The following is a 7,181-nucleotide window of genomic DNA, read 5'->3' on the forward strand; positions in this document are numbered from 1 at the left end:
TCAAACATAATATTTTTTTGAGCACTGGGTCTCTATCAAACGGGCACCCTTAAGAACTTCTTCAAAGTAGTGCTCAGCAGCCTTTCGACCTATGGCCGAATCCCGTGCTGCAACATTGGTAGCATCCATCTCCGCCCAGTATGCCTTGACACAGGCAAAGGCCATCCATGCGCCCTCTATGCACGCCGACCTCTTCATCGCATCAATGCACGGCATCACATCGAGTAACTGCTGCACCAAGCTGAAATAGATGTTCGGTTTTGACCCTTCCGGCCATAACTGATCCACAACAGACCTCATGGAGAGTCCGGACAACCTATTTAGTTCGGCCCATTCAGCTAATTGGTCAGTCAATGAAAGTGGACGCTCGGGAGTATGGAATTGTCTCCAAAACAGCTGGTCTACTCCATGGTCCGTCTGACCCTGGAAGTACTTGGCCGCATCGACAGTGCTCGCCGCCAAATCCATATACACATATTCCGAGCTCCACAGCCGATCCAGGGGGCATACCGTGGATCTCCGAACTTCCTCCGCAACATAAAGGATTTCCCAGCTACAACATCCTTGGCTTCCCGCAGCTCCTCCTTCTTTGCCCTCATAGCAGAGCGGAGGTCCTTCCTCGTCGCAGCAGCCTTCTCAAGGTCTGATGCCTTCGCCTGGTTTTCCTTTTCAAGAACCCGGCAACGGTCGGCGGCGGCTTTTAATTCTATAGCCATCTCGGCCATCTTATCTCGGCTCTCGCCATGTGCGGCCTTCTCGGCTTGCAACTCTTCGGCCGCCTTTAAAGCAGCCGCATTACCCAACCTCGCTTGTTCCTTGGCTCGGGCAAGTTCTGCCCGCAAGGCTTCAACATTGGCAGCCCCATCTGCAGTCACAACATATTAAAGATATTGGCATCATGCTACTCTTCCTATGTGACGTTCACCAGATAATGACACTTACCCTGTGCCTCGTCAAGCCTTTTGTTAACAAGCTCGATGTCAGTGTCTGCCGCATCCAACTGCCGTTCTAAATGGGCAAAGTCACTAGTCCGGCTAGCCACCGAAGCTTCCATCACCTGCACATCGAGGCAGTATGGTTATTACCTGGGAATATGATCCTCTGTTCATCGCCATTTCCGACGACAACCAGAGTCTCAGGGGCTACTATCTACACAGGGCACACCTAGTATGTGCAGGACTACCATACATTATTTTACGTACCTCAAACCCTGTTAGTAGACTCATAAAAGCTTTATGCAATCCGCTTTCGGCGGACGAGATTCTCTCCATCACCGTATTCATCAGCACACGGTGTTCATCTGAGATGGCCGCTCGCCCCACCAACTCCCTCAAAACATCTGACCGCACACTAGACGGTGTCGGACTCGTTTGTCTGCTCTCTTCGGGAGCCGGACACTGGGAACTTCGGGGTCGACAGGATTATCTTCTGGCCTCGCCGGACTCGGAGAGTCCCTCCGCGACGACACTTCAGGGTCGCCCGCTTCCGGAGCGGAGGAGTCTGGAAGGGGCATTTCGCTCTCCATCATCTCTGGAAGAAGATCCCCCGAAGACGAGCTCATTTGAGAGGGGCTAAGGCCCGAACTGCAAAGATACATGCAGCGGTTATCTTCTCAGAAGAAAAGACGACATATCTGTACTATTAAGGTATTTTGGGTCACTTACGACTCGTGGGAGAATTGATCCCCTCGCGGACTTTGTGCGGCAACAGCGCCCCCCGAGGTAGGACCCTCTGTGGGAGACTTCTTCCCACGTTTGGAAGTTTCGGCTTCCGAATCCCCGGACGCAGTTCTTTTCCTCTTCTGGTCGTCTTCCTTCATGGAGACGCTCGCTCCCTCGGCTAGAATGGGCAGTGTTGAGGGCCCGCGTCCGCCCGCATTACCATCCATAGTATTTTCCTTTAAAGGCTCCGGGCAGGGTGCGGTCTGGAGCATCTTCTCCAATACCGGATTTTCCAAACCCTCAGGGAGGGGGGCCGAACACCGAATCAACTTCGCCTTTGTTAGCTAGTCCTGGTCAAAAAGCGAACTCTCAGAAATAACTTCGTAACAAAGGAGAGATAGTATGTTCGGCCGGAAGATGCCTTACCTGTTCGGCGGCGCGGTTGCTACTCAGGCCCGCGTCCTCGGTGATTTCCGGACACTCCACCTGAGGTCCGAAGAACGACTTGTACATCTCCTCATGCATCAGGCCGAGGAAATTTTGAATGGCGCGTGGTCCCTCGGGATTAAACTCCCACAAGCGAAGAGGCCGGTGTTTGCAAGGCTGGACTTGGCGAACCAGCATAACTTGTGCTACCGCAACCAAACTGAAATCTCCATTAAAGAGATCTTGAATGCGGCTCTGCAGTATAGGCACGTCCTTGGCCGGACCCCAGCTCAATCCTCTGCTAATCCATGACATCAGTTGTGGTGGAGGGCCCGGGCGGAAGACAGGGGCGGCCGCCCACTTGGCACTTCTAGGAGCCGTGATGTAGAACCACTCCTGTTGCCACAATTCAGACACCTCTGGAATGGAACCTTTGGGCCATGCAGCTCCCGTCATCTTGCATATTGAGGCACCTCCACACTCCGCATGTTGCCCCTCGATCATCTTCGGTTTTACTTCAAAGGTCTTGAGCCATAGGCCAAAGTGAGGGGTAACCCGGAGGAAGGCCTCGCACATGACAATAAATGTCGTGATATGAAGAAAGGAGTCTGGAGCTAGATCATGGAAATCTAGCCCGTAGTAAAACATCAAGCCCCTGACAAAAGGATCCAGTGCAAGGCCTAGACCTCGGAGGAAGTGAGAGACGAACACGATGCTCTCGTTGGGTTTGGGGGAGGGGACGGCCTGCCCCGGGGGAGGCAGACGATGCAGAATCTCGGCGGTCAGATATCTGGCCTCCCTCAACTTTTTGACGTCTTCTTCCGTGACGGAAGAAGGCACCCATCGACCTTGAAGGCTAGATCCGGACATGACTGAAGGTTCGGAGCACCTGACCTGAACTTTGGGCGCTTGAGCTTGAGGTGGGGGAAGGATTCGATTGAGCACGGGAGGGAAAATAAAAGGCCTCGTCCCTTTATAAAGAGGGTGGATATCGAGCGTCCTCCCTGTGTCCGTTTGGACTTGCCTATGATCTAGGAGTCCTAGAAGCGGTTGGGTTACCCACGCCGGTATTAATGAGAATCCCGGAATAAGGGGACACGATCTCTGCTTTAACAAGACGTGCCAAGGAAACCGCCTCGCATAACGTGCTAAGATGGCACAGTAAAACGGTTCGAATAAAAGCTTGGTCGTGGTGTGATGTCACACTATGGAGTACGTCAGCAGATTAGATTTGTGTAAATATTATTCTCTCTATGGCAATATGTGGAAACTTATTTTGCAGAGCCGGACACTATCTTTGTGTTCAAAATCTTCTATGAAGTACTTGGAGGAGGAACCCACCTTGCAATGCCGAAGACAATTTGTGCGTCGGACTCGTCGTCATTGAAGCCTGGTTCAGGGGCTACTGAGGGAGTCCTGAATTAGGGGGTGTTCGGATAGCCGAACTATACCTTCAGCCGAACTCCTGGACTATGAAGATACAATATTGAAGACTCCGTCCCGTGTCCGGGAGGGACTTTCCTTGGTGTGGAAGGCAAGCTTGGCGATACGGATATTTAGATCTTCTACCATTGTAACCGACTCTATGTAACCCTAACCCTATCCGGTGTCTATATAAACCGGAGGGTTTTAGTCCGTAGGACAACATACACATCAACAATAATACCATAGGCTAGCTTCTAGGGTTTAGCCTCTCTAATATCGTGGTAGATCTACTCTTGTACTACCCATATCATCAATATTAATCAAGCAGGACGTAGGGTTTTACCTCCATCGAGAGGGCCCAAACCTGGGTAAAACTTCGTGTCCCTTGCCTCCTGTTACCATCCGGCCTAGACGCACAGTTCGGGACCCCCTACCCGAGATCCGCCGGTTTTGACACTGACAACCACAATCATCCTTGTTGTACACACCTTTTGTGAGAGCCATACATGATTTGGAATTTGTTAGAATACTCTATGTGCTTCGCTTATATCTTTTGAGTTATATAATTTTGCTCTAGTGCTTCACTTATATCTTTTAGAGCACAATGGTGGATTTGTTTTATAGAAACTATTGATCTCTCATGCTTTACTTAGATTATTTTGAGAGTCTTAAATAGCATGGTAATTTGCTTAAAATCCTAATATGCTTGGTATGCAAGATTAATAATAAAGCTTTCTTATGAGTGTGTTGAATACTATGATAAGTTTGATACTTGATAATTGTTTTGAGATATGGAGATGGTGATATTGAAGTCATGCTAGTCGAGTAGCTGTGAATTTGAGAAATACTTGTGTTGAAGTTTGTGATTCCCGTAGCATGCATGTATGGTGAACCGTTATGGTAACTTATAGATTTTTGCAATAAGTATATGAGTTCTTTATGACTAATGTTGAGTCCATGGATTATACGCACTCTCACCATTCCACCTTTGCTAGCCTCATTAATACCGCGCACCTTTCGCCGGTATCATACACCCACCATATACCTTCCTCAAAACAGCCACCATACCTACCTATCATGGCATTTCCATAGCCATTCCGAGATATATTGCCATGCAACTTTCCACCGTTCAATTTATTATGACACACTCCATCATTGTCATATTGCTTAGCATGATCATGTAGTTGACATAGTATTTGTGGCAAAGCCACCGTTCATAATTCTTTCATACTTGTCACTCATGCATCATTGCATATCCCGGTACACCGCTGGAGGCATTCACATAGAGTCATATTTTGTTCTAAGTATCGAGTTGTAATTGTTGAGTTGTAAGAAAAATAAAAGTGTGATGATCATTATTATTAGAGCATTGTCCCGGTGAGAAAAGGATGATGGAGACTATGATTCCCCCACAAGTAGGGATGAGACTCCGGACGAAAAATTAAAAAAAAGAGGCCATAAAAAGAGAAAAGGCCCAAATAAATAAAAAATGAGAGAAAAAGAGAGAAGGGACAATGTTACTATCCTTTTACCACACTTGTGCTTCAAAGTAGCACCATGGTCTTCATAGTAGAGAGCCTCTCATGTTATCACTTTCATATACTAGTGGGAATCTTTCATTATAGAACTTGGCTTGTATATTCCAATGATGGGCTTCCTCAAAATGCCCTAGGTCTTCATGAGCAAGCAAGTTGGATGCACACCCACTTAGTTTCTTTTTGAGCTTTCATATACTTATAGCTCTAGTGCATCCGTTGCATGGCAATCCCTACTCACTCACATTAATATCTATTGATGCGCATCTCCATAGCACGTCGATACGCCTAGTTGATGTGAGACTATCTTCTCCCTTTTTGTCTTCTCCACAACCACCACTCTATTCCACCTATAGTGCTATATCCATGTCTCACGCTCATGTATTGCGTGAAAATTGAAAAAGTTTTGAGAATGTCAAAAGTATGAAACAATTGCTTGGCTTGTCATCGGGGTTGTGCATGATTTAAATATTTCATGTGGTGAAGATAGAGCATAGCCAGACTATATGATTTTGTAGGGATAACTTTCTTTAGTCATGTTATTTTGAGAAGACATAATTGCTTTGTTAGTATGCTTGAAGTATTATTATTTTCTATGTCAATATGAACTTTTGTCTTGAATCTTTCGGATCTGAATATTCATACCGCAATTAAGAAGAATTACATTAAAATTATGCCATGTAGCACTCCGCATCAAAAATTCTGTTTTTATCATTTACCTACTCGAGGACGAGCAGGAATTAAGCTTGGAGATGCTTGATACGTCTCCAACGTATCTATAATTTTTGATTGCTCCATGCTATATTATCTACTGTTTTGGACATTATTGGGCTTTATTATCCACTTTTATATTATTTTTGGGACTAACCTATTAACCAGAGGCCCAGCCCAGAATTGTTGTTTTTTACCTGTTTTAGGGTTTCGAAGAAAAGGAATATCAAACGGAGTCCAAACGGAATGAAACCTTCGGGAACGTGATTTTCTCACTAAATACAACTCAGGAGACTTGGACCCTACGTCAAGGCACGTAACAGGAGGCCACGAGGTAGGGGGCATGCCCTACCCTACCAGGCGCGCCCCCACCCTCATGGGCCCCATGTTGCTCCATCGACGTACTTCTTCCTCATATATATACCCACGTACCCCCAAACGATCAGATACGGAGCCAAAACCCTAATTCCACTGCCGCAACTTTCTGTATCCACGAGATCCCATCTTGGGGCCTGTTCCAGAGCTCCGCCAGAGGGGGCATCAATCACGGAGGGCTTCTACATCAACACCATAGCCTCTCCGATGAAGTGTGAGTAGTTTACTTCAGACCTACGGGTCCATAGTTAGTGGCTAGATAGCTTCTTCTCTCTTTTTGGATCTCAATACAATGTTCTCCCCCTCTCTTGTGGAGATCTATTCGATGTAATCTTCTTCTTGTGGTGTGTTTGTTGAGATCGATGAATTGTGGGTTTATGATCAAGTCTATCTATGAATAATATTTGAATCTTCTTTGAATTCTTTTATGTATGATTGGTTATCTTTGCAAGTCTCTTCAAATTATCAGTTTGGTTTGGCCTACTAGATTGATCTTTCTTGCAATGGGAGAAGTGCTTAGCTTTGGGTTCAATCTTGCGGTGTCCTTTCCCCGTGACAGTAAGGGCAGCAAGGCACATATTGTATTGTTGCCATCGAGGATAACAAGATGGGGTTTTCTTCATATTGCATGAGTCTATCCCTCTACATCATGTCATCTTGCTTAAGGCGTTACTCTGTTTTTACTTAATACTCTAGATGCATGCTAGATAGCGGTCGATGAGTGGAGTAATAGTAGTAGATGCAGGCAGGAGTCGGTCTACTTGTCTCGGACGTGATGCCTATATACATGATCGTACCTAGATATTCTCATAACTATGCTCAATTCTATCAATTGCTCAACAGTAATTTGTTAACCCACCGTAGAATACTTATGCTCTCGAGAGAAGCCACTAGTGAAACCTATGGCCCCGGGGTCTATCTTTATCATATCAATCTCCTACTACTTAGTTATTTACTTTGCTATTTACTTTGCCTTTATTTTACTTTGCATCTTTATCATAAAATACCAAAAATATTATCTTATCATATCTATTAGATCTCACTCTCG

Source organism: Triticum aestivum, chromosome 2A (genome assembly GCF_018294505.1).
Source record: "Triticum aestivum cultivar Chinese Spring chromosome 2A, IWGSC CS RefSeq v2.1, whole genome shotgun sequence".
Classification (NCBI taxonomy): Eukaryota; Viridiplantae; Streptophyta; class Magnoliopsida; order Poales; family Poaceae; genus Triticum; species Triticum aestivum.